Here is a 23,823-nt window from a genome sequence, read left to right as displayed (position 1 = left end):
TATATAACAAATTAGAATAAACAAATAATTTAACAAATAATTTAAAATAAATAAAAGAGACTGGGGATGTGGCTCAAGTGGTAACGTGCTCGCCTGGCATACGCAGGTCACTGGGTTCGATCCTCAGCACCACATAAAAATAAAATAAAAATGTTGTGTCCACTGAAAACTGAAAAATAAATATTAAAAAAAATTCTCTCTCTTCTCTCTCTCTTTAAAAAATAAAATTAAAAATAAATAAATTAAAAATAAATGGGGGTTGGGGAGACTCGCATGTGTGCTCCTGAGTGGTCCCACCAGAGGACCCATTTCACTGTCAGAAGGCTTTGTTCTCACAGCCATTTTGCTGTCTCCAGGACTGCTTATGGCCTGGACAGAGTGGATGCCCTCGTCAATCTCAATGAGGAAGGCCCTGGGCAGCCCCCAGATTATCTGACTGAACGGTGTGTGCACAGCTGAATGATTGGGTGAGAGGGCCACCCACCCCAAACCAAATCTCTCCTGGCCAGGTTCACTTGGTCAAGCATCACAGGGAGCAGCTGCCGGCCAGGACTCTGGCCTGGGCTGGCTCTGAGCCAGGGTGGGCTCCAGAATCTCCATGGAAGAGATGTCCTAGTGCGTTTTCTATTGCCAATAACATACACCACCAACTGGGGACATCTTAGAGAAAAGAGGTTCGTCTGGGCTCATGGTTCTGGAAGTATAAGGTCAAGCAGCCATATCTGTTGATGACCACCTTGCTGTCCTAAGGAGGCCCGGGATATCAAATGGCAAGAGACAGGCAGTATGTGCCTCTTCTTGTCTCTTCTTATAGAGCCGCCAGGATTCTACTGTGGGGTTCCCTCCGACCTTACCTTACCTGTCACCTTCCACTAGTTGGATCACCTTTCCACCCTCTGAACACCTCACAGTGGGGGTTAAATTTCAACATGTGAACTCAAACCATACCCAAAACAAAGCAAGAGGGTTAGGTAGGCAGTCCCTCTGGGAGAGGCCACAGGACTTGTCTTTCACTCTCTGTGCCATGACCATAATGACCACAGCTCCTCCATTAAATAGGTGGCTTTGGACAGCTGTTGAAGACTGGGGTCTTGGCCACCCTCAGCCTCACCACTGAACATATACACCAAAGACACCAGAGGCCAGGTCTCTGCCCACACCCCAGGAATCACTGTGGAGCCCTGTGAGCTGCCACACAGCCAGCTGTGTTCTCCCCCTGGGTGACATTCAGGGAAGTGCAGTTGTCTTCGTGTCTTAATCACTTGAAGCATGTGAATGCCAGTTAATAAACTCAGTTATAACTAGAATTCCCAAACTCCAGAGCAGCCAAAGGCCTGGTGAGTAGGCAGCGGACTGAGTCTAGCCAGACCTTCAGGCTTTGGATCTGAGAAAGCCACTCCCTCCCAGGCCAGCACCTCTTTGGGTATGGTTTCTAATCTGGAGGCCTAAAGGAACTCAGCATCCCTCCAAGTGGTGAACCCCCTCTCTTCTCTGCCTTGGGTAGAAAGAGTAAAAAAAAAATCAGCCCTGCTTGGTGGTGCACACTATAATTCCAGCAACTCAGGAACTTGAGGAGGGAAGATTGTAAGCCAATCTCAGTGATTTAGTGAGGCCCTAAACTACTTAGTGAGACCCTTTCTCAAAATAAAAAAAAAAATTTAAAAAGAGCTGGGGATGTGGCTCAGTGGCAAAATGTCTCTGGAGTTCAATTTCCAGTATAAAAAAAAGAAAAAAACCCAGCAGATTCATAAATTCAGATTCTCAACATCCCAACACACCCCTGTGGCTAATCAGTTGTTCTAAAACATTCAGTTCCATGTGTGATGTCACTGCATGTGATTTCTCAATCATCAAGTTTGAATATCCCTCCAGTATCTCAACAGGGATTGGAATGAGCCTGTTTCAGAAGGAAATCAAACACTGCCCTTGTGCAGGCCCCTGGGATGACAGGCTCTCTTTTGAGTTAGCGGCTGTGTAAAGAACAACTTCACCGGTTTACCAAGAGTTTGCTAACCACCAGCCACATCACGTGTCCTAGGTCTGCAGGCTCAGAGCTCTAGGAAGGGGACTTAGGTCACAGTCAAAGGGAAAAAGAACTGGTCGGGACATACACAGGGTGCTCTGTGACCCTGTGGCCTGTGGCCAGATGTCTGGATGTGCTCCTGAACCCCTGCAGTGAGGTACGCCCCCTCTTTTGGAGGATAGTGATGGGTACCGCCTGCTTAGTGAGAATCCACTAGCAGGACTCATGCGGTGCCACCCCGTGAAGTTGCTGGTGGCGGCAAGGCCCTGCGAGGCACTCAGGGAACACTCAGGATGAAGCCTGGGTTTGCTGCCTCAGAGGACCAGTCACAGGAAATGGCTTTTCCTCCCTTGCAGTTTCTTTTTGAATGTGAGGCAAACTAAAAAATTTCCCCACAAATGGTTAAGGAACCAAAATCAGGGGCTCTGACTTTGGTTGGGGATTTTGCTCTCTGGAAGGGCATTTCATTATGCAACTTCAAATGCAGAAATGCTGCTGCCAATGCCCCGAAATCATGGCTCTGTGAGCAGTCACTTCCAGGTCACCCCCAGGAGGGATGTTGTGGGGTCCAGGTTGTCCTCTTTGGGCCCTCTCCAGAGTCCCCAAGGTAGATAGGCTGTGGGGCGTGGCCATTCCTGCCCTGTTTCCTCTGTTGATGTGAGTTTTCTGGATTCCCAAAAGACAGCAAAAGTCAGAAGAGAACTAAGGTGAACTGTCCCAATTTGTCCAGAGCCGGGGGGATTCCATTTGTTCTCCTTGTTTAAGGACAGTTAAAATTGGTTCTGCTCCAGAGTCCATCAGAAATCAAACTGGCCCCTGCACGTTGGAGACTTCCCTCCTTCTACTGTCACTGGGCAGCTAGAGACAGCCTATTCCAGCTCTATGCCATCCATAAACTCAGCTGGGGTGGGGCTGTTCTCTTGGCTGCCCCCCTGTGAGGCTCTGGGGCTAAGTCAGGGGGTCTCTGCCAGCATCTTCCTCCCCACCTTATTTAATTCCCTTCCACGTTGGGCTCTTCAGCTTCTGGCATGGACGTGAAGGGGCAGCCACAAACTGGCTGAAACTGGTTTCATATTTGTGTGTTGTGGGTTCTTTTCTGTGATTTCTCTTTTTTCCCCATATTTTTATTAGTGCATCATAGTTGTACATGATGGTGGATTTGTTGTTACATATTTGTACATGCACACGGTATGATGATACAACTTAGTGAATATAATTTTGTGGTTTTTTTTTCTCTCCCTTGAACAAGGGCTCAGCTCCCACTGGATTGACAAAGGACCTGAAAAAATAAAATGCAATAGAATTTCTGGTATTTGCTCAGGAGAAAAAGAAATGAAAAAAAGCCTAAACAAACAACTCCTACCACATCTCATAATTATGCAAAATCTGGTATCATCATGTAGCTATATGCATCAAAGTTGGGATGATTGCAAAAGCATTAGAATTTCCCCAAAGCCACTCCCTGCTACCCACCAGCTGCCCCAACTTCCTCCACTACCTCTGCTTTCTTCACTAGTCCCTGCCTTGTCCACCCCCATCCCCCATGCCAGTCATTCTCTGTCCCCATCACTCCTTCCCCATCTTGCTCCCCAGCCACCTCCTCCCCACCATTCTTTAGCCCAGCCCCCTGGGTAGCAGAGTATCACTGTCCCCTGCTGCATGTCCTTCAGGTAGCTGAGGAAGACTGAGGACCAAGGAGCAGGCAGCCTTTCAGGGCTTCAGAATGCATGACAATACTTCAAATTGCATCTCATCTTCTGAGCACTCCAACCAAAACACACATGGTCTCCCGCCCCACCACATCCTGGAACACTCCAGCTCCTCCTTTGGAGATACAACTACAGGATAAGCACCTGCTACCCGCTCCAGCAAATTGGAGAGACAGGCAGCTGGATTTCCTCTGGATTTGAGAGGAAATCCAGACAAGTTTCTATCCCCTGGGAAATGGGCATGCTTCTAGGGTTTCCATCAGGGGAGAATGACCTTCAATCAGCTCTACCACCTCCCTCCACTGGAATCCACAGGGGCAACTGTTGTTCGGGAAGCTTCTCTCTTAGATACTACAAGACAAGGGAGGTTAGAGGGGTAGAATGGTTTGCTAGAGAAGAAAGAAGAGATATATTGAGCTCCATCCCTGAGAGCCCTGCCTGGTAATGCTGCAGGAGAGAAACAGTAACAGGAGGAAGACACACTATTGATAACAGGGCAGGACACAGTGCCTGCCGTCTTCAGGAAGCCTTTCCTTGTCTGTGTACCTCAAGATGATGGGGAGGCTGCCCTCATCCAAGGTCAGTGTAGACTCACTGTTAGTGAACAATAAACAAGACCAAGGCTTAGTAACCTAAGCAAGAGCAATCACCTGCATTGTCTCTTACAGTTTCTGTGGGTCAGGAATTTGAGAAAGGTTTACCTGGGGAATTTGAATGTGGGCTGGCCAGGCGTCTCCCTATGCAGGCCAGCTGGGCTTCCTTAGAAGATGGCAGCCTCCAGGTGGAAAAGCTGAGGCTGCAGGGCTAGGAATTCCAGTCAGCAAGGAAGGCTGCATCACCCTTGGTAAGTGTCCCTCAGACATCACACAGCAGCATTTTCCCCAAGCCCTATGGTCACAAGCAAGTCCCCAGCCTGCCCAGATTTCAGGGAGGGGCCTAGACCTGACCTCTCAAGGAAAAGCATCAGGGTCCTGGTGTAGAAAAGCACAAGAGAGAGGACATATTCAGGGCCCTCTTAGAAAACACAAGCTCCTCAGTATGGTGGCACATGTCTGTATTCCCAGCAACTCAGGAGGCTGACGCAGGAAAATGGCAAGTTTAAGGCCAACCTCAGCAATTTAGTGAGATCCTGTCTCAAAATAAAAAATAAAAAAGGGCTGGAGGTGCAGTCAGTGGAAAAGCACCCCTGGGTTCAATCCCCAGGAAAAGAATAAGAAAGTACAAGCCCCACTGTTGAGCTCCCTGGAAATGGAATTGAAGCAGGTATTTGGGGACAAGTTTGCAGAGGAGATGCCCTTCCCTATGTGGGAGGGAGAAGAGCAGGACAGACCAGCAGCAAGAGGGGAACAGAGGTATGGCTGCAGGTCAAGTCCAGCCCTGGACTGACTCCCAGTGGGCTGAGGAACACAAATCATACCAGAGAAGTGCCCTTGCCTCTAAGGAGAGCCAGCCCAGTGGATCATTAGCTCACCCCCACCATGGGCAGAGAGGAAGGGTACAGCTGGAGGAATGGTTTTTTGGCAGCCATGGCCAGTCCTTGGTGTGTGTACACTGCCCCATAGATGTAGTGGGGCTCTGTGGTAGGCTGCAGAATGACCACAACATCCTTCTCTCTGCATCCTAACACTTTTACAGGGGACCTTCCTTCTGAGGAGGAGCAGGTGGAGTCCATTCCCCACTTCTTAACATCTAGCTTGGCCACGTGACCTGTTTTGGCCAACTGCACATTAGCAAATATTACATCTGCCAGCATCCTACGTGCAGAACCAGCTGAGCTATGTGAGGAGCCCAGGTGTGGCCAGTGGCTGCCCAGCTAAGCCAAGCCCAAACTGCCATCTCATACAACCAAGGGCCCATAAATGGCTGCTGTATAAACCAACTTCCTGAGTTGCTTATCACAGTAAAGCTCACTATACGGCAGCAATGGTACCCACTACAAAAATATAGCAGCCCAAAGAGCTAGTCACCATCTACAATTGCACAGATGGGCCTGGTCCTTGGCCTTCTGCCCCACTGGCCCTTGCCCCTCACACTGACCTGGGGAAATGTCTGGCTTCTACAGGTGAGACTGTGGCCCCATCAGAAGCTCAGAGATTTCTGAGGATTCTGGAAGCAAGTGGGACCAACCCCAGGAGTTACTAGACCAGTCCCCCAATCTATGCCTTTGCCATGGGGCTCTCTCTGACCTCAGGGGCCCCAGAAGTTGACCTTGGGTGAAGGACAGTGTCCCTGGGTCATCTGTCCAGTTGCCACAGCTTTATGTTAGAGCCAGGAATCCCTGATGGGAAATGCTATCTTCTCCTTGAAAAACATTTTTTGGGGGGTTTGTTGGAAAAAGATTTCAGTATTGAATGTTAAGATTTTGTTATGACTAAATTCTCACTGGGCATGGGAAAAAATGGTAGCTATAGTACAATGTACCATTTGAAGGGATTTAGTGATTTTTCCATTAATTTTTTTAAATGTCAAGGGTATATGTCTTTCTTTGAGGACTCAGCCTATGGCAAAATTTTTGGATTTAGAAAGACCCATGGATGCACTCAGGATTCCAAGAAGGAGGCTGATGGTCTACAATTCAAAAATTACAAAACCGCAAGGTTGTCAGTTAATTTGAAAACCATCTCAGTGGAAAATGTTGTAATCTTCCATGTGTAATCCAAGAGAGCAGTTTGGAATTGCAGCTTAAACGAAGCCTTGCAGGAAAGTTGTTCTGAATACAACGATCACACTCGGTTCTGAGGCTCTGCTGAGCAACCGACTCTCATCACAGGAAACACAGTGGAGGACCAGGTGGAGGACCACCGTTCAGCTCCAGCTGGGAGCCGAGCCAGGCCCTCCTCTCTCCTTCCTGGCCCATTGCCCCCTCTTCCCAGCAGGCCTCACAGCCGAGAGAGCCAGCAGAAGGAGCAGTTTTCGATTTTATGGAGCAGTGAGGTTGGTAGTAAATATTTATTAGCTATTTAGTAAATACAATTAAATTTCTGGCCGAGCTTTGCATGGCTCTTTTATTAGAATTAGCTAAGATTTACTCTCAAGTCCGAGCGGACACAGTAGCGTAAAGTGGTACAGACATTAAAGCACAAATGAAAATTGGTGGCGATTACCGAAGGCGAATGGTGTCCTCCAGTCCTGAGCAGCAGAGGCCCTGGTCAGGGAGCCAACACCAAGTAGATGCCTACGTCCTGTCCTTTCCCTGCCCTCTGTCAAGGGACACCATCCTCCCTACCACAGGCCTCAAGAAACCTTGGTCTCTTCCCCAGGGTTTTCTACCCACTCAGTGCTGGGCCTGTCCACCCCAGCAATGACCCGCCCAGAGCAAGTCGTATATACCGGACAACAGCCCCAATTCCTAGCTCCCTCCCAGGCAATGTGCTGGACACTCTGACCCGACCAACCTACCCCTTAATATAAATGCCCTGTGACCTTGCCTCAAAGGTTTTCAGCCAGGGAGTCCACGCCTCTAGTAGATCTGCCCTCACCAAAACAGGCACACAGATGCCTGTACCTGCATCATTCATGACAGCCAAAAGGCAAAGACAATGAAGATGCCCATCAGCCAGTGAGCAGACAGACACAATACAGCTCGTCCACAGTGGAACGTTATTTGTTAATAAAAGGAAAGAAGCCCGATGCAGACGAAAACAAGGTGAAGCACTATGTGAAAAGAAAGAGCAAGCACAAAGGACCCCACACCGCATGGTTACCTGATAAAGGTCCAGAACAGACAAGTCCACTGAGAGAGAAACAGACCTGACTGGGAAAAGGGAACGGAAGTGACCACCAAGTCATATGTGGTTTCTCTTGGAGGGAATTAACTTGTTCTAAAATTGTTTGTGGCAGTGGCACACAACTCTATAAAAACAACAACCCCTAAATTTTACTCTTCAAAATATTGAATTGTAGAGTATGCAAATGAGAAAGTCTTCAAGTTGTTGAATAAGAATGGAGTCCCTGTTTTTAAAATATTTTTAGCTGTACATGGACACAATACCTTTTATTTTATTTATTTATATGTGGTGCTGAGGATTGAACCCAGTGCCTCAAATGTGCTAGGTGAGCACTCTACTACTGAGCTAAAACCCCATTTCAAAAGTTCTTGGGGTACTGGATTGAACTCAGGGGCACTCGACCGTTGAGCCACATCCCCAGCCCTATTTTGTATTGTATTTAGAGATGGGTCTCACTGAGTTGCTTAGCACCTCACTGTTACTGAGGCTGGCTTTGAATCCTGATCCTCCTGGCTCAGCCTCCCTAGCCACTGCCATCTTGTTCTGGGAATCCTTGTGCCTTAAGAGAAGTTAAGGAGAAACTTGACGCTGTGTCAGAATGAGAGGGAAAAGACAAATCTCAAAATTCCTAGAAGCCAAAGGGCAAAAATTATTTGTATTCAAGGAATCCCCTTCCCACCCCAGCAGTTCATCCTTCCTGTGCAGAGTGGCCTCTTTTCTTTCTTGGGAATTCCTGGACATCTAGTCCTCCAGAATGGCCATTCCATCAAAACTTTTGCATTTCAGTCTTTCCTCACGGTTGGTTCAAATTCAAATGGTAGCTCCTAAAGAGGTCATTAAACAGTACCACTATGGTTGCTTTTTATGAATACAGCTGTAAAAATAAATAAATAACTCACTCACATGAAGGGTTTATAGGCTCTGCAGAAGGCAGTATATTGGAATACTGAGACTTCAGTATGTAAGCAGACAGTCATCTGCCTAGTAGATGGAATTAGGGCTGCCACTCATCAACTGGGGAGAGAAACACACACACACACACACACACACACACACACACACACACACCAAGCATTGACTATAGAGAGAGCCTGGAGATGGAAAACATCTTCATCTTCCTCTCCCCTATCTCTGCACCCCCAGGCAAACTTTTGGTTTAAGGGCTTATCATTTCTTTCCTAGATTATTGTCAAAACTTCTGATCTTTCCTGTGAAGTTTCACCCCTCATCTGGACTTAGCAGCTCTGTCTTTGATGTGCAAATCTACTTTGGCTCTTGCTCCTGAGTTGTTGTGTGGCTCTCCATTGTCTTTAGTGTAGAATTCAAACTACACAGTATCTAGCTTCTTCCAAGCTCACCCTTGGCCAACTGTCAGCTTCTGCAGTGGCATTTATTACTCCACCTATCCCTAGGCCTTCTCATCTTCCCTAAGCATTTCTTGTGGTGTATTTGGACTGTGGGGAATTGGGTCCTCAAGGATATGACCAGGACACAGCCCACATGTTATAAAATGCTACAAACTCTAGAGCTGGGCAGTCCTGGGTAAATCCTAGTTCTTCTGCTTGTGGGCTCTGTGATCTTGGGCAAATTAGTTAGCCTCTGGGTCTTAGATTCATTGTCTATAAAATGAGAATAGTAACAGCTACCTTATGGAATTGTTCTGAGGATTAAATGAAACAACTCACATTGCCTGATTCTCCCCCACCAATTCTCACTTTCCATATGCATTTTCCTGGTCTCTCTCCCAGTTAGTATGAAAGCTATCAAAGGCCCAAAGGCTTTTTTCCCTCTTTGCATCTGTAAACTGGTGTTAATAGCACTTACCTCATAGGTCTTGAGCGGATTAAATGTTTCAAGGTACATGTAATCAGTTCACTGAAAATTTTTTTCCAGTTCGATGAAGTATAATGACTTGGGGGGGGGGGGGCTCAAGCAGGAAATAGTTTCATTATTTACAACACCTTTGTCTTTAATCCCAACCTATGCACTCATTTTTGTGGTTCTGGATGAATCTCAGGCAGCTTCTGTATATATTTCTGGTTGCTTTCAGATAATAAATTGCCCTGATCAATTTCATGAGTTTCAGAGAAGAAAATAAATTTTAGTATTTATGTTAATTTATTGTAATAATATAATGAATTATGTTATAATTGTATAATTGTGGTATAATAATATTCATAGTAATGTAAAGAAAACATTTTTAACTATTGCAGTTCTCTTTTTTATAGCTAGTTATGTGGTCATAGTTGGTGTTTTTAACTTCATTCTCTATTATTCAATCTATATTCCCTTTGCTTCCAGCACACTAAATGTCATAACTGAAAGATATCTGTATTATTGGGCTAGAATTTGGCTCAGTGGTAGAGGGCTCCCCTAGCATGGGTGGGACCCAGGTTCGCTCCTCAGCATCACATAAAAATAAAGGCATTGTGTTGGGTCCATCTACAAAGAAGGATACTCTCTCTATCTCTCTCTCTCTCTTAAAAAAAAAAAAAGAAAGATATCTGTATTATATGTTTTACTTACATGTCATTAACCTAGGCAGCTATACTTTTTTTCTAAACCTGAAAAGAACAAAGTTGTGGGGCTAGAATGAAAAAATTTCCCTAAGAATGACAATGAGAGGAATCATTTTCATTTCAACCTCTTGATTTTCAGACCATGAATCCTGACTATGGGGGAAAAAAAGCCCTATATATTGATCATTGCTTCAAGACATACACAGCTTCCTGAAGTACATTGCTTCAGTTCTGTCCAATGTGAGTATTCAACTTGCATTGAAACTGTGTCACCAAGTGACCATTCCACCATTCTATTAGGCCATTTACTTCAGAGTGACCAGGTACATTATAAGACCTCTGAATTCTATGATCATGAGTATTTTGCCATATTTTATTTGCTGTTAAAGGATCCTTGATCAGAAGCCATGTTTAGTGAAATATTATACTAATATGACATTCTGTAAGTTGGTGAGTCTAGTTAGCAGAATGTAGACAAGGAAGGAAAAATCCAGATTCAGATTAAGTGTCCCCTAGTGAGGAGAAGCTTGTCCCTTCATGATGGAAATGTTCCAATGTAATCACCCTGCTACCATGTGACTGGCTATTCACCCTGGGGAATGACACCACATTGAAGGTTCAGTGTTGGTCTAAGCTGTTGGCAAGTTGGCCTCTCAGCAGTGATTGTAGACAGGTCAGACTTAATGAACAGAAGCCTATATTACTAGCCATGCACAATTTCTGTCCCTGAACTTATATAATGGAACTATTAGACACTGAGCAAAGATAGAGATGGCTGATAAAAACAGCTGGGGAAAGAAATTGGCTATCTTAGTGCCCTGATTATGAAGATCATCCTCCACTAAGATTTCACTTCAGAGGACATTCATAAAGACACAAATATTTTCACTTTGTCTCAGTTCATCATGGTTCATTCACATACCTCTTCCCCAGATTTCCTTATTACCAATTTTCCAAATGTGTATTTCCCTCTAATACTATGAGTATCAAGTCAAACTTTCAGCCACAGCCCACACACCCACACAAAAACTTTGTTTTTACAGAATAGTATAAATGTTTATTTTCTGTATGATTTACTTTCCTATCCTGTTTTTACAATATAGAAAAGTGTATTTGAATAGCTCTAGTAAATATAAATTTAATCTTTCTACTTTGGGATGTAAATAGAGCTAGAAAATTATATACCCAACCCTCCCCAAATAATCTTTTAAAATTGTTGGATTAATGTGGCTATTAATCTTGTTCATCAATTTGATGCAAATGCCTAAATACAAAAAGTTGTTTAGTAAGTACTACACAGGAAGAAAAAGGCTTAATTCTTTAGATAGCTTCTTGAAAATCAAAAACTAGTAGCATTTGATTGCACCTTCAAATTTTTACAAGCAAGACGTTCTTAAGCAATGCCATCATACATAATCTACAATTGTAATCAAAATTTCACGAACATTTTCTGCACACTGTATATAAATACACATCACAATGGTGCAATTAGAATTAACACAGAATATATACAAAATGAACAAAGTTTAGGTTCAGACCAAAAACTTATTGCAATCTTTTGAAAAATAACTTCATTAGATATTATTTTATCCTCTTACACTAATTTACATTTATACAAATTTAATTAGACATACTAGATTGAGGTGCTAAGAATTTTTGCACTATCTACATTTAAAGTTACTGCACTATAATTTTATAAATCCAAATTTCAAAAGAAGGATACTTTAATGAATAACGGAATCCTCTTCTGGATTACTTAATTTCTATTGCCTATATCTTGCATGTTCGTATGAACATATATACACACTTAATACATACAACTATAGAGTCCTTGTAGGAAATGTAATGATCATATACTAATAATTACTGAGGATTAAAGTACCTAACAAAACGCCTGAATTCCAACATGGTTTTTTGTTGTTATTTTGTCATAAAATCAGGAGTCCTATTAAAAGGCTCTTAAATTCATAGAGTTTTTAAATTACTGAAAATGATTTAGGTAATTTCAACAATTATCTGAAAACACACGTACCTTCAGCTTACCAAATCACTGGCTAAAAATAATGGCATATTAAACATCCCATATAAAAACAAATCCCACTATAATTTTGAATGCTTTGTTAGGCAGCCCATTTGAGTAAATCAATTAAGAGTCATGTATTGATTTGAAATTTTTCTGTTCAAAAATCTACAATGAAAACTGTAGAGATGAAAAATCTTTCCCTAAATTCACTCTTACAGCTTCTTTATTCCTTATTTCTCCATTCAAGCCAAATTTTATACTTGATAGTTATGAGAGGATCTACATTAACACTACATAATGTTTACTTTTATTCACACATACCTCATTTTAACAATACCCAGCAATCACTTCAACAATTTATTATTTCAAACACATACCACCTCTGAAAGACAATGGAGACATCCTTCAGCATGTTAGCCATTCCTCATTATAGAAAAACTGCCCATCCTTTGAAAATCACTTACTGTCCCTTAATATTTTGTTTTCTTTTGTTCTGTTTTTTTTTTGAAAATATAACTTTTAATTTTAAAAGTGTGCCTGGGGATTGCTTCCCCTTCTAATTTACCAAAGTGACAATAGCATATCCCAGAATTCACCCTAAAAAAGCTAATTTTTCTTAAAAAGATAGCACTTTTCTAAACATGTCGTCCAAATATGTTCCATAATTTGTTTATGTAGACATTCTGTCTATGTTTATTCTAAATCTAGAACCAAAGAATGACTGGGCAATACCAATGCTGCTTTGGTTTTTTCTACTGAACAAAGTCATACAACGCCATACATTATAAATTATATCATAGTAATTTATAAATGTTCTTTGCCAATAGAATCAGAAGGATAGAACATCTAATTCTTAAGAAACCCAAGTAAATTAAAAATCTATATAATACAATAAAGAAAAAATTTTAAAAGAAAAATTCTATTTAGAAGGGGCATAGAATTAACTAAGATTTAAAATGTACTAATTTCCTCATTTAAAATTTCTTCTCTTTCAATATTATAATTTCAGGTCTCTTAAAACAAGGACTGAATTCAAATACAGTAATTGTTAAACTATCTTCCAGACAGTCAAGCATCCTTAAAATTTCTGTACAGGTTCATTTATCAGTCTTGTGCAAGAGTTAGCAATTCATGGCACAAGGGTCACTTTTTGCTTTTCCTGCAGAGTTGATGACGCTCATCAAACATCGTCCGAATTCCTCAAGAATCATCCGCTCTGCTGCTGCCTTTGATTTTCCCTTCTTGTCTGCCTGCTCTGCCTGGGCGAGAAGGCAATTACATGTGGCTTCAGCTACTTCCTTAGTTACAAATGTAAATGGCAACTTTCCTCCTCCACTATTCAAAGCCGGTGTTGGCCTAGTATAAGTCTGAAATCTGAGAGGATAATTTCGTCTTCGCTGCTGTTTGTTGCTGCACCCTTACTTCAGCTGCATCTGCCAAATGCATCAATGTCTTTCTTTCTGGGCTTTCTTCAAAATTCTTACAGCCAATACATTTACATATTGAGGAACACATTATTTTTGCCTCATAGCATTCACAGTAGTTTTTAAGACATCCTGATCGTTTGCAATTACATCCTTTGCTATGACGTCTATCTGATTCTCCCTCCTTTCCTTTCCCTATCTTAGGCTTAAAAGCTTCTGGATTTCTGTCAAGGCATGCCTTTATTGCTTTTTGCCTTTCATTTTCATGTTCCAAATTGTAACAATTAGTACAATTGCAATTGTTGCAAAATTCGCCATTTGCAAAGCAGTCACAGTACAATTTCAAACACAGCGATTTTGTACAGTTGCAGGGTTTTCTTGGCTGACTGGCAGATTCTGATGGGATTATGCCATTGAATGGGAGTCTTGCCTGGGTCTGGATACCAGATGTTCCAGTAAAATTAGAGTTGCTTGCTATAGACACATATGAAGACTGCTGTAGTTGAGTAACATACTGAGCTGGAAGCACTGCATAACCCACATTCCTTGTTCCTGGAGCTGGTGCCAGGACAGTACCTGGTGGCAGGTTAGTGAGGTTGGGCTGGATCTGTGGCAGTGGGGTGGCAGGCAGGATAAGCCGTTGCTGTGGTTGGCTAGTAGTTACTATTTGTGAAGTTGGGTTGATGGGCTTGGGGACAACTTGTTTGACAGCCTGAGCTTGGACAAATGGAACTGACATCTGCACTGGGGTTGTATTAACAACCACTGGCTTTGCTTGCTGAAGAGGCTGAGTGTTTGTACTGGGATTCTGACTAACTGGTTGGGTTGAGCTACTGGCTGTTGTGGCAGTAACAAGTCGGACATAATGAGACTTGCTTCCAGGCACTTGAATCTGCTGGACATTGGGAGCAGTTGCCAGAGGAATAATTGTCTTAAACTGTGATGTGCTCACTCCTCCAACAGTGATGGTCTGCACAGCTGATTTCACTGCCTTATTTGGCGATTTCAAAGGTGAGATGGCTATTTTATTTGGTGTCTGTGTTGTAGAATTTAAAGTTGATCCAATAACACCACTTTCTGATATTGTTATGGTCTTTGATGGAGTTCCAGGAGTAGAATGTGAAAGAACCCTACCTGCAATGACTGATGGTGATACTTGAGTTGTCTGTCCTGTAACTGCTTTACAATTAATTGGTTTTGCAAAGATCAGCTTCGTGATTACTGGACCACAGGTTGGTGTTCGAGGCTTCTTAGCAATCTCAGCTGGCACCACCTCCATGATCGTTCTCCTGCTAGAAAGGTGATCAGGTGCAAAACCGGCGGCGCGGCGCTCCCCGGGCTCCCAGCAGCCGCGGCGGCGGTGGCGCCTCCGAGACAGAGACCCGGGTTTGTTCAAAATCACGCGCCCAGCGCCATTCCACCGCTGCATCCCATATTACGCTGGGCCCTCCCCGCCCGCCGCGCCCCTCTCCGCCCGCCCCTCCACACACAAAAACTTTTTTAAGTATATATTTTTATCACTGGCTATCTGGCCTTCCAGGAAAAATGAGCAACTATGTGTATTGCTCAAACTTCTGAACAAAGGGAGGATTTTCCATCTATCTTTCTGGGTCACCTCTGAGTGGGACAGTAGTACTGCAAATATTTTCCTTTAGGTCAACTGGGTCAGAGAGAATTTCTCATGGAGGCACATGACAGGGAAGAGGCAGTTTAGCAGACTTAGAAACCAAGGGAATCTGGGGCACTTGTTCATGTGATTTTTTTTTCACCTTTAAGGCCTGCTCAAGTTCTAACACATATACATACCACTTCCACTTGATAGTAGAATATTGCTGTAAATAATATCCAGCTCATGATAGGCAGCTCAGGTCTCATGGTAACTTGGTAATCCAGAGTCAAACATTGAGTTTCTAGTAGCCCCTCCCCAATGAAGCCAAAAAGGGAAAGTATTATCTGAAGAGAATGGCATAGTTCCATCCAAAATCCTAAAGGTTTGTTCTGTGATTCATCTTTAGCATCTGCTGAAGTTTCCATACACTTGTTCATAGTCCTACACAGTACCAGACACTTAAAGCGCCATTGAATTTGACAGCTTGATTCAAGAAGCAGATAAGTTTGCACTTTCTGGGTCCTACTCAAAACTGCCAAAATTTGAGTTATTTTATATATTAAAGCTGCATGACCACAGGAATTGAATTTTACTTTCCAAATCTAAGGGGCTCACCAAACACTGCACCCCTTTCTTAGTGTAGAGAAGTGAGAGGTAGCAATTTGTCTTTCACCTTAGATGTGATACTTTAATGTACCTCAAATCTCTGGGCCTCAATAAATTTTACCCAAATTTCCATGGTACTTATTTCCAACCATCTGGATGCATGTGTCTTACCAAAGCCTCTGAAGTACTTGCTAGTTGCTACCTACCTGGTCCATTCAGCATCATCTCATTCCTATGGTAGATAAAGCCCTGAGGAAGGAAGATGAAGGCAATAACCCAGAATCTTCACACACCAGGATGTAGAGTCACTTTGTCTCCTTTCTGCCCTAAGCCCCCCAAATTCCAAATAGACTCCATGATAACACAGAGGTCACTCAGCCCACTTGCAGTGGGGCATCACCACATCCCCATTGCCTGCTCTGACCCATGTCTTTTATGGTCTTTAGCCTGTGATGCTCTCAGAGGTTCTGGTTCTAGGAGAAAGTCTGGGAGGATTATATGGCTGGTCAAAGTCCTGACCCTTCAAAGTCACCTGCTGAGGTGGTAGGCTGGAGCCTTTGTCTAGGGCTGAGGGTCAGCTGGCACCATATGACATCTTGGATGCAGCCTCTGTGACGGTGGGGATCAACAGGGCATTAGGGGGAGGGTGTCATCAGAAACCAACTGGGATGTTGCCGCTTTCTGATCCTCAAGAAGGCAAATAAGATGATTTGGGACTAGTTTCAGTTCCTCCCTTTCTGCCTACCTCTTTATACAGTAGAATTAAGACTGATATCTCCCTCACCCCATCCTAGTATATTTTTTCTTTTTCTTTCTTTTTTGTTAATGGGTGAACAATGGTGCCAGCTTCTTGCTGGACTGTAAATATCAGTGCTCTGACAACTATCATCTCTGCATACAGTGGGCTCTTGGGTGGGGTTCTCAGGGAGCTGATCAAAGCCATTCTTGCCTCCTTCAGGGCTGGGAAAGGACCTGGAGGAGGGAGTAAATGTTGACATACTATTCTTGAAAAGAGTTGGAGAGTAAATATCTTAGGCTTTGCAGACCACAGAAGTCTCTGTTGCACATTCTTTGTTTTTGTTGTTTGTGTCATTTGGTTTAAAACACAACTTTCAAAATTGAAAAAAATTTAGCTCAAATACAAAAAGCAACTCTTGGCCTTTTTCAGAAGGTCACTAACCCCAGTGAACCTCTGAAGTCAGGCCACATTTGCAGCTTGGGATGGCTTCCCAGCCTCCTGGCCTGCCCTGGGTGCCATGGAAACCTGAAATTGAGGGGAGGGGTGGGTTTTGTTTTTCTCTGAATGCTCCTTTAGGGATGGATAAGTTAATTATTTAGACTACAAGTGAGACAACTTTAGCAGAGTCAGGCAATAAAAGCTCTTCTGGAGGCCAGAATGTGGGATCCGCCATTCCCTCCTCACCCTCAAGACTGTGTCTAGGAGGTAGGGACAGAGCTTCAGGCCCTTGCTCATCATAAGCCAACCAGTGCCAGCCTCTGCACCAGCCAACCTCATTCTCCTACCTTCCCTGGCCTCCCTCACCCCTGCTCAGAGGAGACTGCTTTCCTTTGACACATGCTGGTATCTGGTAGTTTATTTTATTAGCTCCTCAAGGCCATATTTCCTCCAAACCTATTCATATATTTATCTGAAGGGCTTTGAAGGGTATCCTTTACATGGCCATAAAAGCCCCACATGAGAGGATCTGATGGAGAAGGTGTACCACTTTCCAATAGTAGCTCCCTGGGATCTTTTTTCCAACTAAGTGAAGGCATCTCTTCCAAATATCCAGTCATGGACTTCCACCACGCCACAGTGGAACAACTCAGCCTGGTGGTCAGGCGGGCAGGTGCATTCTGCTTAGGCCTGAAGTCCATCCAGGTCTGGGAACACACTGTCCAGGGAGCCCAGCCAGAAGGGCTGTGGCAGTCGGGCCCCGGCCCCCGCAGCCGCGGATCCTCAAGCAACTGCCGCCCCCTGCCCCTTCTGCTTCAGTGAGGCCTGGGCTGGGCAGCAGCTTTGCAGTGACCCTCCCAGAGGCCTATGAGTTCTTCTTTTTTTTAAAGAGAGAGTGGGGGGGGGGAGAGAGAGAGAGAGAGAGAGAGAGAGAGAGAGAGAGAGAGAGAGAGAAAGAGAGAATTTTTAATATTTATTTTTCTTTTTTGTTTTCGGCGGACACAACATCTTTGTATGTGGTGCTGAGGATCGAACCCAGCCTGAGCCAAGGTACTTCTGCTGCCCCTCACCTGTGTGGGCCCCTGCAGGCCTGGGAAGCTCTCAGAGTTGAGCAGCAGGGGGCCCCCATCCTGTCTTTAAACCGTCTGGAGGCAGAGCAGCCAGTGGCGGTAATATTCATGACTGGCACACACCACCCAGATGGTATGGATGAGTCGGCCTGTACACAGACTCCATGAGGTGGGGCCTGGCAGCACAGGTGTACCCCACATAGTCCCCATAAAGAGCTGGGCTGTCCACCAGGCTCACTCCCCTTCCCCCTGGTCCCAAGGCAGGGGCAGAGTCTGGGTCAGAATGGACCTGAGATCAGGAACGAGCGGGTCTACTTCTCTTCCAGGTTGATGTGAATGGCAGTGAGTGGCAACTCCCCCTGTGGGCAGTGAGTGAGGCCTATGCCTTCCTGGGAGCAGCTCCAGCCCCTGCCTGGCCCCATCTCCCAGTCTTCCAGAGCTGGGCTGGGCACCCCGACAGTCCAGCACCAAGGCCAGTTCCCTGAGGAAGTAGGGCAGCTAAAGTCTCTCCTGGGGACATCATCACCCAGGTCTGCTCACCAACTCACATAGCAGATGGGGAATGACCCCCAGGCAGGGAAGCCCCTGTGTGTCTCCTAAGTGTACACCAGTGACATGCTCACTGGCATGTATGCACACTCCCATCAGGCAGCAGGAGCACATACCAATGACTCCCAGGAGGGTCCCACCTCATGCCACCTGCCCAAGGGCGATGATCTGGCTGGTGGCTGAGGGCCCTTCAGGATGAGGAAGGTGCTCCAGGGAGGAACTCTTTCACCTCAGAGCTGAGATCAGGCTGACCAGGCAGTGAGCCAGATGGGTGGAGCCCTGTGCTCTGTCCCAACAGGCCTTGATATACAGGTTTTCCCCGAGTTGCCGCCCCCACTCCACACAGCATGCCTCCCTGGGCAGGTCCACCCTGGGGAGGGCCCACCTTAAAGGCAATCCCATCTGGTTCCTCAGTGAAGATGGCCAGGGATGTTGGGTACAGTACCAGGAGCCGATCCCACTGCTCCTGCAAGGGGTCAAAAGATAGCATGGGTAGGGCTGGGCACCAGGGGCTGCCCCACCTCCCCTATACCCTCCCCACATCCCCTCCACCTGTGAAGGCAGGTGCTGCAGCTTGATCCTTGAGGCACAGATGGCACTGCCCACAGATTCACGCCCAGATGCCCTCCACAGCCAGGTCAGACGGCACTGCAGGGACCAGGGGAGCTCATCCCCTGAGGGGCCCTGTGGAGGAGGCCATCAGGGTAGGCTGGCAGAGAAAGAGGAGGGAGGGGCTTGCAGGTTCCTGACACTGACCTGCAGGGGCACAGAGTGGCAGTGCCGCAGTCCCCCGACAAGGGCCATCTGCTTTTCCAAGTGGTAGAGCCAGCAGCGGAGCTCATCTTCACTGGGACAGAGAAGGAGGAGTGGGGGGGCAGTGGGCCTGGGGGTGGAGGAGCAGTGTGGGCTGAGGTGGGCCCAAGCCTGGAGCCCCAGAGTCCAAGCACAGGCCCCTCTCCAAAGGATCTGTGCAGATTGATCCATGGCCCTGGCTGGGAGGCACCCTTCTAGGAGGCCAGTGTCCTTCACATACCTGTGATCTGGAAGCCATGCTCTCCAGTTTCCTCGAGGGGGCAGATGCTCAACTCCACCAGCGGCAACAGCCCCTGCCAGAGAACAGATAGTAGTAGTTGCAGGAACTCTCAGGGGCCTTTCCCCCACCCTTGCCTGGAATGTGAATCCTGCAAAACTGTGAGCCTGGAAGTAGAGGTGGGAAGGGAACAGCTCCAGGTAGCAGTCACTGGTATCCTGGGGAGACCAGATGCCCATCTGAGGGACTGGGGCAGACAGGATGGTGGGGTATGGGTCCCTGAGCATGCCCCCAGCCCCCACCTGGCTGTGCTGGAACCGCAGCTGGACCTTGGCATAGTGTACCACCTTGCCCAGGTTCCTCACGGGCACCTTCCGCCGCCCCTTCTTGAACACACTCAGGATGGGCTGCTCCAAGTTCTCCGGCTGATTCTCCAGGCCTGGAAAGTCCTAGGGGAGTAGGGCTTGGGGAGTGGCCAGATAGGGCCATCAACCCCAACCCATTACTCAGCCACCCATATAGTCCTTATCTGTCCATGCCAGGCCACACAACACACACAGGCAGATGCACACAGCCTGTATACGTGGAATGGTGGCAGAATACACAATATGCACACAATACAGCTCCCCAGTTCATGCTACCTGGTCTAGCAGTGACAGAGAAGTTGGGACTTGGTGGAGTCAACCCTTAGCTTCACCACCTCCTGGTTCTGCAGCTCTGTTTTGTTTGTTCAATCTCCCCAGACTTTTCAAAGGAGTTTTGGGGTGTCTGGGTGAGATAGTGCATAAAACCCTGCCTTTTACCGATAAACTGGTAAATGTTTAATACCTGATTCTATAAGCAAAAACAGACCAAAAAAAAGCAAAAACCCAAGCCCTAATCTGTAATATACACCAATTTCCTTGGTGTAATATTCCCACTGCAGCCTGCTTGGATACCAACATGGGTTCTGGGTGCTCAAGTGCTAGTTGCTCTAGCATACCGAGCATGGGCCTCAGTCTCTCACACAAAAACAGCAATGACTAAGGGTTCTCTGTGACCTGCCGCTCCATTCTTCCTCCCTCTCTTTCTCTCAAATCAGGCACATGTCTGAATCGGGCTGTTCCCTTGGCTGGGGCCACTCAGCACTGACTCTCCACATCACAACCTTCGGGCCTTTGCTCAGCTCTCACCTTCTCCCTGGCTGCACACTCTTCTAAAATTCCAGCCTTTCCTGTTCTAGTTGGCTGCCTGACCACAGTCGACTTACTCTATTTCTACTTAGTCGTCCTGTTTATCTGCCACTGCTGAGTCTCCAGGGCCTGGAATGTGCGGGGGGGGGGGGGGGTGTCAATGTATTATGCTGAAGGGAAGGAAGAAGGGCCAATGTCTACACAGCACTTAGGTAGTCCTGGCAGAGAGTTCATTCTCTACCAATGAGGGCTTTTATATCAGAGCCAGGGTCAGATAGGAGTCAGGTGCTAAGGGACTGGAGAGGACTGTGACCTACTAGCCTAGGGGCAAATTCTGTTGGGGGTCACATTAGGGTCGCCTGCAGGGCTGCTGTGTCCTGGCCAAGCCAAGCTGCCCTTTGGGCAAGCCTAGGAATGTGAACAGACAGATCACAGTTCCCCCGGCTTCTCTGCCTCTGGGTGGGGCCTTCTGCACCCACGCCCAGTGTGGGAAGATTCCAGATGACACTCTCGAAAAAATAGGCCATGAATCCGTAAGGGCTATGCCACTGGTCCTGGGGCCTAGGTCAGCCTTGGGGCCCTGGAAGGACAGCTAGGAACTGCAGTAGGGATGGAAGCATGGATGCTGTCCAAGCCTGGCCAGGGCCCTCCCTGGCCCCTATCTCCCAAGGCTCAAGGGGTCTTGACCCTTTTCCAAGGGAGGACCCCTAGGGGCACCATGCCTTATGGGACTCCCTCCAGGGTCACACTGCCTATCCTGGGCAGAACAGAGAGAGTCAGGGTCTGAGATGTAGCCCCTTCTCTGAGGCAGCATACTTTCTGAAGCCAGCAGCTGACTGCAAGAGCCCTGAGACCTTAGACAGGGGACAGGGGATGACACGGGGTCCTAGCCTGGTGGGACAGTGAGAAAGGTAGGCTCTGGGAGCCCATGCCACCTGCTTCAGTCCTGACCCAGAGTCCACGCCCCCACTTCCAGCATAAGATCCGTGGGCAGGGTCCCACAGGAGGGAGCTTCTGTCTAGGTTCTGCCCAAACCAGTGCCAGCTGTTGGGGAAAGAGGCTAGGGGTCCTCTACTCAGCCAGTCCATCGTCCCACAGGGGCACCCTCAGTTCCTTCAGGAGAAGTAGCCTAACAAGTGCTTAGTGGTCACTTCCTTTTTGTGCTGGGGCAGGAGGCACCAGCATAGGTAGGATTGCAGTGGGCAGTGGATATCTGGGAGCACTTTCCTGCGAGACCCTGAAGGAGAAACTAAGGCCTGCAGTAGGTGACCAGCTGGCTCTCTGTCGCCTGAAACCCTTTACTTTCTCAAGCGACATCACCCAAAGAACTGCAACATAGATGCAACCGGTGAGCTGGAGATCTAACCTGGCGCCGCCTACCTGTGAGAAGCGTGTCGAAGCTTCAGAGGCCCCGCCCAAAGGCCAGGCGCAGGGCTCACCACTGACTCAGTCCCAGTCTGGGTTTCGTTCTGGGCCAGACTTTCGGCGGATGAGCTTCCCAGGGCGGGACAGTGTCCACTTCCTCACCTCCCTTGGGATCTAAATCCCCTGAGCTGACTGGGATGACCCTTAGCTGTGCAAAACTGCGATGCACACGCTGGCATACAACACAGAAGAGAGCGCAGAGCTGCACTCAGACCCCAGGCCTGGCGACAGATGGGGGCCTCGCCACACCGGCCGGGCGCTCAACACCGCAGGCAGCTGCCGCTCTGGCGGGACACGCCCTCGGCTCACCGTCCCAGGGATGTAGTAGAAGATCTTGTCTGCCGCGGCGTCCCCGTCGGGGCCAGCCTCGGAGCCGAACAGGCCCGCCAGCTTCCTCGAGGTGTCCTCTCTGGGGACAAGTGAAAGGGGTTTTGGGGCTCGGCCTTTGGTCGGGTGGAGGGAGACCGTGTTCCCGGGTGGCTGAGGCCGCCCCTCTCACCTATTTCCCTTCAGCGAGGGTTTCCTGGAGAAGGAGGCCCGCAGCCTACTGGGGGTCTGAGGGACGCAGCGGCTGTTCCCCATTGGTCCAAGCGGCGGCTGGCTGGGACCCAGCGGGTAGACAGGTCTGGGTCCCTGGGTCGGGATCCTCCTGCCCCCGCCTCCCGTGAGCGGGCAGGGCTGTGGGACTGCTTCGCGCCTACTCCGGGGTGGGGGGAGGAGCCTTTCTGGGCGGGGCTTGGCTCCACCTGAGCCCAGCCTCCCGATCCACCCGGCTGGGTTCTTCTCAAGAGCTCTGGGGCAGAGGAAAAGGGCATCTCCTCAGATGGGGACAAGAGGATCAGTAGCGCCTGCTCTGGGGGCACCACGCCTGCCTGTGTTCAGGTTGGGGGTGACTGGGCACTAAAGCCTAGGAATCCAGCGACCTTCCCTTCTAGTTGCCCACCCCCCAACCTGAGCACATATCCGGTTTTTATGCTTATCCCAATTGGTCTGAGTCACTAGGAACTGTCAAGAGTATGCTCACCCTCAGCCACAGAAGCAGGAATTTGCAACCATGGGGAAGGGGAAGCCAGAAGCCTGGGGCCAAGCCTCACTCCAAGCATAAGTCATAGTCCCCAAGATGTAACTAAATGCAAGAAGGTCACACATTTCCCAGGTGCCCAGACAGTAATGGCAGCGTGGAGGGCCTATCCTCCACAAGTAATCCCAACCCCCAAACCTGGAATGTCACAGGGAATTCTCAGGACCAGGTTAGTAGCCCACCTCCCCTACCTCCCCCTGCAAGTGCTACCTTGCAGTCCCCAGGCACTAATGCTCCCTTTCAGCCATGCTGCACACTTGTCCACAGAACCTCACACTGGAGCCCAGACAGGACTCCAGGCTGTGCTGCACCTCCACAAGGCAGAAGAGCTAAAAGGGGCTAGAGATGGATGCTTAGTCTCTGGCTCAGGGAGCCCAAAAACATGTTTATTGTTCAAGATGGCTCATATTGCTGAGTAGGGTCTGAGTGCATGTGCCCCAGCCCCATGTGAGATCCAGAAAAGACACCACACTGCAGACACAGGATGCAGGAAGGGAGCCTGCTTCGTGCCCTTCCTGGGCCAGGTAAGGGCAGTGTGCAAAGTTCAGACTACCTGTCTGCACCTGCTTAAAAATCCCTGCCCTGCTCCGGCTCCACCAACTCTGGTTATTATGCTGCTCCTGACCCAGTGTCTACAGAATACCATTGGGCCACTGACCTCCCTGCAGCGAGTGGCCA

General features: G+C 47.3%; 2 pseudogenes; both read right to left on the bottom strand.

Annotated features, from left to right (window-relative positions):
* Positions 1–12,302: 12,302 nt before the first annotated feature.
* LOC143389853 (protein lin-54 homolog pseudogene) lies at positions 12,303–14,705 on the bottom strand (annotated as a pseudogene).
* Positions 14,706–17,403: 2,698 nt separating this feature from the next.
* On the bottom strand, positions 17,404–22,646 carry LOC143389840 (putative pleckstrin homology domain-containing family N member 1; annotated as a pseudogene).
* Positions 22,647–23,823: the final 1,177 nt, after the last annotated feature.

The sequence above is a fragment of the Callospermophilus lateralis genome, unplaced genomic scaffold (assembly GCF_048772815.1).
Source record: "Callospermophilus lateralis isolate mCalLat2 unplaced genomic scaffold, mCalLat2.hap1 Scaffold_66, whole genome shotgun sequence".
Taxonomy (NCBI): domain Eukaryota; kingdom Metazoa; phylum Chordata; class Mammalia; order Rodentia; family Sciuridae; genus Callospermophilus; species Callospermophilus lateralis.
This window is presented reverse-complemented; position numbering and strand designations above follow the sequence as displayed.